The sequence below is a fragment of the Triticum dicoccoides genome, chromosome 3B, assembly GCF_002162155.2.
Source record: "Triticum dicoccoides isolate Atlit2015 ecotype Zavitan chromosome 3B, WEW_v2.0, whole genome shotgun sequence".
NCBI lineage: Eukaryota > Viridiplantae > Streptophyta > Magnoliopsida > Poales > Poaceae > Triticum > Triticum dicoccoides.
The window spans coordinates 66,849,924-66,860,547 of NC_041385.1; the positions used below are offsets into that span (position 1 = coordinate 66,849,924).

The 10,624-nt window shown below is 45.4% G+C and overlaps 1 pseudogene; it reads right to left on the reverse strand.

The window, feature by feature from the left end:
* Window positions 1-248: 248 nt before the first annotated feature.
* LOC119279301 lies at window positions 249-10,245 on the reverse strand (annotated as a pseudogene).
* Window positions 10,246-10,624: the final 379 nt, after the last annotated feature.

The window sequence follows — 10,624 nt, forward strand, 5'->3', positions numbered from 1 at the left end:
CCACACTACTACTACAAAAGCAGAGCCCAATCACATACACCGAGAAAAGCAGACAAGCGGTTGATACATCTATATCAAAAATAAACTTTGCAATCCGACATAACAGTGGCAGTGGCGTGAGGACTGTCCAGGATGATGAACTCTGTTTGCTTCCTGATGCCCTATTCAATGATAACTGGGATAGAGGCATTGAGCAAAAGAGACATCACTGTCATAATAACTGAGATGGCCATTCAAGAAATCAGGGAACTATTGATACTTAGAAAATAAAAGTTCAAAACACCATTATCAAGTTGATCAAACTACAGAAGCCCATATCTCTTAGCGCCCAACGAAACTGGGGTCCCATACAAGTTTGTAAAACTAACAAGACTGACACAGCAAGTAGATAGAACACACACGAAATCTAAACTTCAGCAACACACAGGACCATCTCCTCAACAAATCCATGTGATCATCAGATGGATTAACACCTCGCCACTCTATTCTCCACAGCAGAACATAGCATGGCAATCCAATGATGGAACTGACACCTACTTGCACAGAATCCCCGAGATTCTGGATGCTTCAGCGATCCCTGAAAGCATAAATCAAATAACTTTAGTCAGCAAATGCTCTAACCAAATAACCAGAGGAATTGCACTCAATATTTTAACACTTGATTTGGACCTGGACATAAATTGGTTGTTCCAATTTTTTTCTTAAGGCAACTAAGTTATCATAGCTTTAGCTTCGGAGTAGAACTAAATTTCCGAAGAAGTAATATATGCACATAGACCTGAACTACAACTGCTAGGTTGCAATTGTACTGATAACTTCAAAAGGCGGCATGACAAGAGATTACACTATAAATGACATAGATAGCGCCACAGGATATCGTGTCACAATAATAGTGAAGGCCTACTTCAAACTGAACTTTACAGAGTCTGCACTCTATCACTGACTTATTGTATCTAAAATGTTTTAAAAGGAAAAAAAATCCAGCGCGCAGATCAATCAAATACCTTGTGAGATTCAAGAACTTGGGGAACTCGGATGGAAGGAAGGACGTGAGAAGGTGTGACTTTTCTTTAACCATGTCAGCATCTTGGCCACAGAGGTCTTCCTCTCCTTTAATATATGGAACAATTGAAGTGACTTTCTGAGTAATCATATCCAACGTAACCATGGAAACCTTGTCAATCTTATCTCCTTCCTCAGAGATCAAATAGTGGACAATATTAGAGCTGTCCATGCTCACAAGAGGGTACATCAGGGCTTGGCGCGGGAGACATTCAGAGGTGTTGTAATGCCACAATTCATTAGCTATCCTGACCCTTTCGTGGAAGCAATTTATGTCACCAGTCTCCGTTATGCTCAAAGTATCAGTGAGGATGGTAAAACCCGTACGAGGTTTAAGTGGGCCATAGAGTCTTGCATCATTGCGAAGAATATACGTGTACTTGAGAAGATCACCAGTGACACAAAGGCTACGGTTTCTGGTAGGTAACCGAAGATAAAAAATGTTAGGTGTTTCTGCAAATATATCGTAGAATAGAATACCTCCTGCGTAGTAGGAAATCCAGCAGATATAGTTGTTGAATGTGACGACAGCATGTCAACCAATTATCCAGGGCCAAGTATTCATGAGTCTGATGCTGAATAGGTATCTTTTGAACCTCCCACATGCCATGGTCGTCAGGATCCGACACACGTGAGCGGAGCACGCACACTTCAGCTTCCATCCGGTGGGCGCCTCGTATCTTGGTGACCATAGCCAGCTGTGCCACGGCAAACTCTTCTTCACGGCCGCGAATGAGCCCTAGAGTGTTGGGGAAAAACACTCGCCGCATAGTGGCATCCTCCGTGTCTTCCTCACAAGACGGAGTTTCCTCCGTGTCTTGTTCCTCACAACACGAAGGTAAGACCATGGGTATGGTGCAGATGGGGAGGCGTTTGAGCTTGATGTGCGGCCCAGCTGCAGGATCCGAGGATGCCATGCAGACGAAGTGGTCATGCGTAATATGACCTTCCATGGAGACGAGCTGGAAGAGGATGAGGTCACGGTGCGCGGTGCCGGTGCTGGAGCCGTATTTTCCTTTGGTGCCGCCGGGCCACCGCACGTACAGGCGGGAGACGGCGGGCGGCTGGGCACGGAGGATGGCGACGTCGAAAGGCCTGCCGAGGGAGGTGGACGAGGTCACTGGTGGAAAAACAGGCTTCCGTCCAGCCCCATAAGTCGCGAAGCTGTAGGAACCGCGACTAATGGGACCTTTAGTCGCGGTTCTGGAGGTGAACCGCGACCAAAGGCCTGGGCCCAGGGCGCTCGGTGGCTAGCTGGCGCACGTGAGGGTCTTTAGTCGCGGTTGGCCAGGACAACCGCGACTAAAGGCCTTCGGGCACCTTTAGTCACGGTTTGCCAGGCCAACCGCAACTAAAGCCCCTCCCCTATATATACCCATCCAGCAGCCAACACTTAGCCATTTGGAGCCATTCTCTTCACAAGTGGGTGTAGCTAGGTTTGCTTTTGGTTCCTCTTATGCACATAAGGTGTTTGATGAAATGCCCCAAGAGTATGAAACAAACATGACATGAAGTGTTGGAGCCACACTCCTCGATCGCGGTTAGCAACTTGATGAACCTTTGATGTGTCATTGATAAAATATGCATGTGTGCAGTTCATTGTTTAATTTATATTGTTTGTAGCTAGTTAGTTTAACAAATGCATGATGGTTAATTATATATTTTATATTATAATAATGCAGATGAATCGGCAATGGATGTACGGTAACCGACTCTCCGGCGAGTTCACTACGGGTTTTAAAGATTTCCTCGTAGTGGCTAATGCGAACAAGCAGGGGGGTTTTGTTATCTGTCCATGTGTTATCTGTAAGAATCAGAAGGGTTACTCTTCCTCAAGAGATGTTCACATGCATCTGCTTCGGCACGGTTTCATGCCAAGCTATAATTGTTGGACCAAGCATGGAGAAAGAGGGGTTATAATGGAAGAAGATGAAGAAGGGGATGATTTCATCGATGAAAGCTATCTTGCTCATTTCGGTGATACTTTCATGGAGGATGCTGAAGGTGAAGGGGAAGGTGAAGAAGAGGCACGTGATGATCCCGTTGATGATCTTGGTCGGACCATTGCTGATGCACGGAGACGCTGCGAAACTGAAAAGGAGAGGGAGAATTTGGATCGCATGTTAGAGGATCACAGAAAGGCGCTGTACCCCGGATGCGATGATGGTCTGAAAAAGCTGGGCTGCACACTGGATTTGCTGAAATGGAAGGCAGAGGCAGGTGTAGCTGACTCGGCATTTGAAAACTTGCTGAAAATGTTGAAGAATATGTTTCCAAAGGATAACGAGTTGCTCGCCAGTACGTACGAAGCAAAGAAGGTTGTCTGCCCTCTAGGTTTAGAGGTTCTGAAGATACATGCATGCATCAACGACTGCATCCTCTACCGCGGTGAATACGAGAATTTGAATGAATGCCCGGTATGCACTGCATTGCCTTATAAGATCAGAGGCGATGACCCTGGTGACGATGTTGAGGGCCAGAAACCCAGGAAGAGGGTTCCCGCCAAGGTGATGTGGTATGCTCCTATAATACCACGGTTGAAACATCTGTTCAGGAACAAAGAGCATGCCAAGTTGTTGTGATGGCACAAAGAGGACCGTAAGTCGGACGGGGAGTTGAGACACACCGCAGATGGAACGCAATGGAGAAAGATCGACAGATGGTTCAAAGATTTTGCAGCTGACGCAAGGAACATAAGATTTGCTCTAAGTACGGATGGCATGAATCCTTTTGGCGAGCAGAGCTCCAGCCATAGCACCTGGCCCGTGACTCTATGCATCTACAACCTTCCTCCTTGGTTGTGCATGAAGCGGAAGTTCATTATGATGCCAGTGCTCATCCAAGGTCCGAAGCAACCCGGCAACGACATCGATGTGTACCTAAGGCCATTAGTTGATGAACTTTTACAGCTGTGGGGTGGTGTCCGTGTGTGGGATGAGCACAAACAAGAGGAATTTGACCTACGAGCGTTGCTTTTCGTAACCATCAACGATTGGCTTGCTCTTAGTAACCTTTCGGGACTGTCAAATAAGGGATACAATGCATGCACGCACTGCTTACATGAGACTGAAAGTGTACATTTGCCAAATTGTAAGAAGAACGTGTACCTTGGGCATCGTCGATTTCTTCCGAAAATTCATCCAGTAAGAAAGAAAGGCAAGCATTACAACGGCAAGGCAGATCACCGGCCGAAGCCTGCGGAACGCACTGGTGCTGAGGTATTTGATATGGTCAAGGATTTGAAAGTCATCTTTGGAAAGGGTCCTGGCGGACAATCAGTTCCGAAGGGAGCTGACGGGCACGCAGCCATGTGGAAGAAGAAATCTATATTCTGGGAGCTAGAATATTGGAAAGTCCTAGATGTCCGCTCTGCAATCAACGTGATGCACGTTACGAAGAATATTTGCGTGAACCTCCTAAGCTTCTTGGGCGTGTATGGGAAGACAAATGATACAAAGGAAGCACGGCAGGACCAGCAACGTTTGAAAGACCCTGATGACCGGCATCCGGAATGGTTTCAAGGTCGTGCCAGCTACGCTCTGACCAAAGAAGAGAAGGTCATCTTTTTTGAATGCCTGAGCAGTATGAAGGTCCCGTCTGGATTCTCGTCCAATATAAAGGGAATAATAAACATGGCGGAGAAAAAGTTCCAAAACCTGAAGTCTCACGACTGCCACGTGATTATGACGCAATTGCTTCCGATTGCTTTGAGGGGGCTGAACGCTGAACCCGGAGACAGGGGAGTGTGTTTACCGGGGCAAATTAATTAAACCCACCCAAGCCCTTATTAACGCAATGAGGGATGCTCAACAGGGGAAGATCAAGTTCAACAGAGAGAACGACGCGCTGACAAAAGCCCTCGGGAATCCTGAACACGGAGGACGTGTACGAGGCATGGGGCACATTCCGTGGAAAATAGGGTTCCCCCAGAACGATGACCCGTACGGTTACAGAAGCCGTAAGAGAAAGATGGATCGGGAAGCAGATGTTGTGGCGCGGTTGGCATCGGAAATGGATGTGATGAAGAAAACCATGAGTGTACTAGTAGCCGAAAGAGATGCAGCTCGGGTGCAGCATGAAGATCATCCAGCGGATCTCGGAAGCCAGCAGCGGAGAAGCAGCGTGGCTTCCACGGAGGCCCCACCGGCTGGTGCAGATGCACCGACGATCGAAATTACTGCACCGGAGCCTCTGGTGGTCGAAATTACTGCACCGGAGCCTCTGGTGGTCGAAATTACTTCACCGGAGCCTCCTCGCTACCCCGTGGACGATATAAAGGAGATGAAAGAATGTCATCTGTATTATCCTATCGGGAACATGTCCATGAAGGTAGCCATCGGCAGTGCTTTACCATGTTTACCTCGAGCACTCCACCACAACAACCCCATTCAAGATGGCTATGCTCGTGTCACGGTGGAGGACATAGTCCAAGGGTTTGAGGACCTGGAGATTGACATTGCTACACCTGAAGGGGAGAAAAGACTTGGAGATGTCAAGCGCCATTTCATTCTATGGCAAAAGAAGTTTATCAAGTTTCCAGGCAAGGCGCCAAGGACAACAAGTCCACCCCCCTACGGTGGTGGTGGTGGCAGTGGCGGTGGTGGTGGTGGTGGTGGTGGTGGCGGTTCACCTACACCTCCGTCACGTCAGCCGACGCCGCCCCCCAGTCCACAACGTCCGGCGGGTGATCAGCCGCCGCCCCCCAGTCCTCGTCCGACGGGTGATCAGACGCCACCCCCCAATCCACCTCCGGCAAAGAAGCAGAAGCAGTCCTGGATTATTAACCCGGACCCTTATGTACCTAAGACCACAAAGGTACCGGAGCCATCACTGAAGCCTCTCCCCACAAGGCCTTGGGAACGTAGTGCCGAGGAAGTCGACGCGGCCGCGGCTGCTGATTTGGAGAAATGGAAGGCGGACTGCAAGAAGAAAAGAGAGCCCGAGCCCAAGCCAGTATTTTCTGATGAGCAAAAGAAGTGGGCTAAGACATTTTTGAGCACACCGTCCCAAGCCGCGAAGAATCTGCCTAACGACTATGCACGTGAACTTCGCAGGCAGGCACTCATGTTCAAGGAGAACAAAGAGCGGGAGAAGGCCGAAAGTAAAAAAAGCGGGAAACAAGTTGCCCAGCTCGGGGAACAAAGTAAACAATCGATTGCCCCGCTTATAGTGGAAGCCTTCTGTCCGGATGCCCCCGAGATCATACAAGCTGCGGCAGCACAGGGATTGACTGTAACGAGTGCCAGAGAACAAGCGGCCAACTTAGGTATTACTCTTCGTGAACTGTTAGGCCTTGATGAGGCGCCAGTGAAGGAGGTAGTAATTACATATGTCAAGAATGGGCCTCTCGTCGAGCCTGCGCAGGAAAAGGATCTACCTCCACAAATGAAAGGTCTGCTGAAATGGTACAAGGGTGACATAAAAAATAAAAACGCCGAAGAATATATTTATGCGGAAGTTAGACATGAGCATCACTTCAAACATTACTATGTACAAATTGAACTGAGTGAATTGTTCCAGCTTTTCAATCTGCGCGAGCTCGATAAATCTATCATCAGTTGCTACGTTTTGTAAGTGATTTATTAATTTCTACCCCATCTCGTTCATATTGCCTGCACTATATATATGTCCTAACTATATTGTTGTGTCTGCTATTATACATGCAGAATGAAGATTAAGGAATGCAGAGTAAGGAACATCCATGATGTTGGGTTCATTGACCCACACATCATTAATGGACATGTGTTGGAGCGTTACCCCGCCGACGTGGAGGCAGACCTGTGGCAGTTTCTTACAAAGCAGGAATTCAAAAGTGATATTCTATTTCCTTACCATTTTGAGTGAGTGTTTCTGTCTTGAGCACATTCTCTTTTGTTTACTCCATGCATGGTATGTGGCCGGCTAATCGATGAGTTATGCATGACGTACTGTGCATGTATCGTGTCCGCAGGTTCCACTGGATTCTGCTAGTAATTAAAGTTAACACCTCAGAATGTCTCGTCCACGACTCTGTGAATATGGATCCAAAGCTTTGGGGCGGCATGAGAAGAATGCTGCAGAAGTAATTATTTTCATTCATTTGCGCTCTATATCGATCGGCCTATTTCGTTCATTTCCTAATATCAAGTAACTAATTAATAACTCTCTTGTTCATTTAATTTTCTTTGCCTCGTAGGATTTGGAGACGGTTCGTAGATACAAAGGTCGGTGAATTCAAAAAAGAGCTAGAATTCAAAATGTTAAAGGCTAAGAATGCTGGGGATATTCAGCCACCGGAGACCAATCTATGTGGATACTATGTCTGTGAGATGATCCGGAGATACACCTCTGAGCGGGTTCCGAGTGATACCAATGCTCAGAGGAATAACCTCCGGTGGATGCTTAGTCCAGAAGCTCGCTTCCGACCACTTCAAGAGGAACTAGCTGGATGGTTCAGCAGGGAAGTCCTCCATCCTAAAGGAAAAAACTATTACGAGGACGTAGAACTTTATATGCATTAAATCATGTATGGAAACTTGTTCAAAATTGTATATGGTCATCCGATGATATTGAATATATATTGTATATTCCTCTTGAATTCTTTTTGGTTCTAATTTCAAATTTATTTGAAATTGTACATTCATATGCATGTATGTAGTACCGTAGAATATATGAAACTCCTTCAAAATTAAAATAAAGCACAAAAGAAATAAAACAATACAAATTAAACAGAAAACAGGTTTAAGGGGGGGGGGCTAAAACCCTAAACCTGCGGCGGCCTTTAGTCGCGGTTGGCCAGAAGAACCGCGACTAAAGGTCCTCCGCCCCGACGGCCACCTGGCGCCCACGTGGACGGGCCTTTAGTCGCGGTTCTTAAGCAACCGCGACTAAAGGGGGGGGGCCTTTAGTCGCGCCCGTTCGGTCGCGGTTGCGCAACCGCGACTAATGGCAGTTGCGAACCGCGACCAAAGGCCCTTTTTCCACCAGTGGGTGGCCCTCAGGGGCGCCAGCTAGATATATATTTGAATTGGCTAGATATTAATTAATGTTAGATAGTAATAAGTGTTTAATGTTTCACCTAAGTGGGATAAGTCTGAGAAAGAGATGGAGGATTAAAACTAGTTTATTTTTAGTAAATGCTTAGTTGAACTAATTGAATTAATGTAACTAGTTTATTTTTAGTAAATGCTTGGTTGAACTAATTGAATTAATATAACTAGTTTATTTGTAGTAAATGCTTAGTTGAATTAATAGAAGTAGTTGAATTAATTGAATTAGTAAGTGTTTAATGTTTCGCCTAATATGAACATAGGAAATGTCGTCTGACGACAGAAAAAAATTTGGTATGTGCACATACTGTGAAGACGAGCGCGGCCAGTGCGACAGAAATTTCCTTGTTGATGATAGGCGATTCAGCATCAAGCTGGATGAGACTTTCGAATTCGATACAGTAAGTCACAACGACAAGTCTGTTTTCGTAATTAAGCATGACTTATATATGCTTCATTTGCCTGACTTATAATTTTTAATTTTCACTATTCTACTAGCGCATCCCATGCCATGCAATAATTTTTGTTTTGGATAAGATAAGTTTCAAAGATATGGAAACTATGGAGGTAAAGAGAGCTTACCTGAAAACTGAGCATGATGGTTATACTTTCAACATCAAAGTATACAATGCACACACGCACACCTATTTTAAATGCAAAACTTGGCAAGCACTATGCAAGGCTTATGCATTTGAGCCTGGTATGGTTATCACCTTTGATATTCGTCCGGAAGATGATATTGAAGGTAATAGAGACATATGGGTCGATGTGCAGACGCCTCCAGTTCTACCATTATGTGAGTTGTTCTCAAATATATTTTTGTCTTTAACATTGCTTATTTCAAAAATAACTGACAACTAATTTCTATTGACAGCTTATCTCCATTCAACCAAACATGTTCGGCGCTTGGTAGACAGGTCCTTCTACTGTCCCGGAGCTGAACTAAACTGCGAGGAGATAAATCATTATGTTTTATGGCTTGAGGATCTTCATACTGTCAAGACAAAAAAATTTCCTGCACTTGGAAATGTTAGTACTCAAAACGTGCGACCAATAGTGATGGTATTGAACTACAGTCAAATCTATTTAGGATTGATGGTAAGATATTTACTATTTGTCTTCAGTGCATATTTTGCATACATATTTTTTTTGCTAAACTTTCATTGCTAAGTATATTAATTAAGTACTATACGATGTTCTTCAACAGAGACTCCCGATGACAGTTGTGCCTCAGGGGATCGAGACTAAAGGTCAGATGTCAATTGTTAGCTTAAGGCCAAGATATCCTGCATTGCACATGAATGCGTTCGGGATTTCTAGAAGCGATGAATGCTTAATAATGAAAGATTGGAGGAAAATTGTTAATGATCACAGAGAAGTACTAGGGGGCAGCAATGAGAAGCGCAGCCCACGATTAGGAGACAGGTTCATCGGCATGCTTCAGTATGATCAATCAAGAGAGTTATACATGTTCTATGCTATTTTACCAGAGAGAGAGTAGCTAGCAGGAGTGATTTAGCTAGTTCTTCATACTGCTCTTAATTAGTACTTGTCCTTTCGTGTCCGTGTTCTTCGTTCTGAACTTAAGTGATTTGCTTTTGTGGTGTTATATATGAACGCTTATAATATCATGACAATCATGTTGAACTCGATGATTGGTTCTACTAGAAATTATATATATATATATATATATATATATATATATATATATATATATATATGCATAACGTTTACAATGTGTAGTATCGTAAAATACCAGCAAACGAAAAAGAATTAAAATGGAAACACAAAATTAAATGAAAAAGAAATCATAAAACTAAAAACCTCCAAACCTTATAGTACCGGTTGGTCTTACCAACCGGTACTAAAGGGCTCCAGGCCCCCAGAGCTGGCTCGTGCCACGTGGTTGCCATTTAGCACCTGTTCGTGCTGAACCGGTACTAAGGGGGGGCCTTTAGTGACCACACTTTAGTGCCGGTTATGGAACCGGCACTAAAGGGCCGTACGAACCGGTGCTATTGCCCGATCCTGCACTAGTGACCGTAGATTCGTCCGGGAAGCGCCAGACGCCGCCGCCGTGGTCCTCGTCCTTGCGGTAGACGAAACGGTCCAGCATCATCCAGCCAGCAGCCTGGTCGGATCCAGCCACGGCCATGGATGATGGGTCGGCGCAGGGGTGGGGTGGGGTGGGGTCGGTTAGGCTAGGGTTTCGCGAGAAAAGAGGGAGGCGCTGGAGGGATATCACTGCGAGATAGGAGATCTCGATCTCGATCTAATGATATGATATAGAGGCGCTATTAGCAGTAAAACGGGGCGATCGCAATACTGGACGTCCCAGATCTATCTACCTGCCTAGCCCCGCTTGATTAGAGAGTTTGTATGAGGTAAAGTTTGATAAGGGCCTAGAACGTGGGCCTTGTTGATTGCTTAGTTTGCTCTTCTCTTCTTTATTTTTTCTTTTTTTAGCTCGGGCCTTGCTGATTGCTTAGTTTCCAACTTTCCATATAACTTACTGTCACACGACTACATGCCGA